Source organism: Aegilops tauschii, chromosome 2 (assembly GCF_002575655.3).
Source record: "Aegilops tauschii subsp. strangulata cultivar AL8/78 chromosome 2, Aet v6.0, whole genome shotgun sequence".
NCBI lineage: Eukaryota > Viridiplantae > Streptophyta > Magnoliopsida > Poales > Poaceae > Aegilops > Aegilops tauschii.
Window position 1 is genome coordinate 53141503 of NC_053036.3, and position 372 is coordinate 53141874.

Sequence of the window (372 nt, forward strand, 5' to 3'; positions counted from 1 at the left end):
TGCGTCTGCCGGGAGTCGAACCCGGGTCTATTGCTTGGAAGGCAATTATCCTAACCGTTGGACTACAGACGCTGCTTGTGCCAATTTTTACGATGCAAATTATTCGTACAATGAGGGCGCAAGCGAAGGATCATCGCATCATGCCCTTTTCACCGCGAGCGTTAAACCCATCGTATTCGTACCGTTTGAGCTTAGCCTTCTGTACCGTGACATGGCATCTCCAACGCGGACCCCGAAACGCCCGCAAAGCAACCATCCGGACCTCGCTATCCACACGACATTCTGCCATCCAACACGGTATTCTCTTGATCCGTGGAACAGTCTGAATGTCTATTCTCCCGTAAATTGGAAGCAAATTGAAGGAGCTTTGCG

The 372-nt window shown here is 50.8% G+C and overlaps 1 non-coding gene across 1 annotated transcript; it reads right to left on the bottom strand.

The window, feature by feature from the left end:
- Nucleotides 1–72, bottom strand: TRNAG-UCC (transfer RNA glycine (anticodon UCC)). Its single transcript has one exon. It is a non-coding gene; the product is annotated as a tRNA-Gly (tRNA).
- Between the last annotated feature and the right edge of the window lie 300 nt (nt 73–372).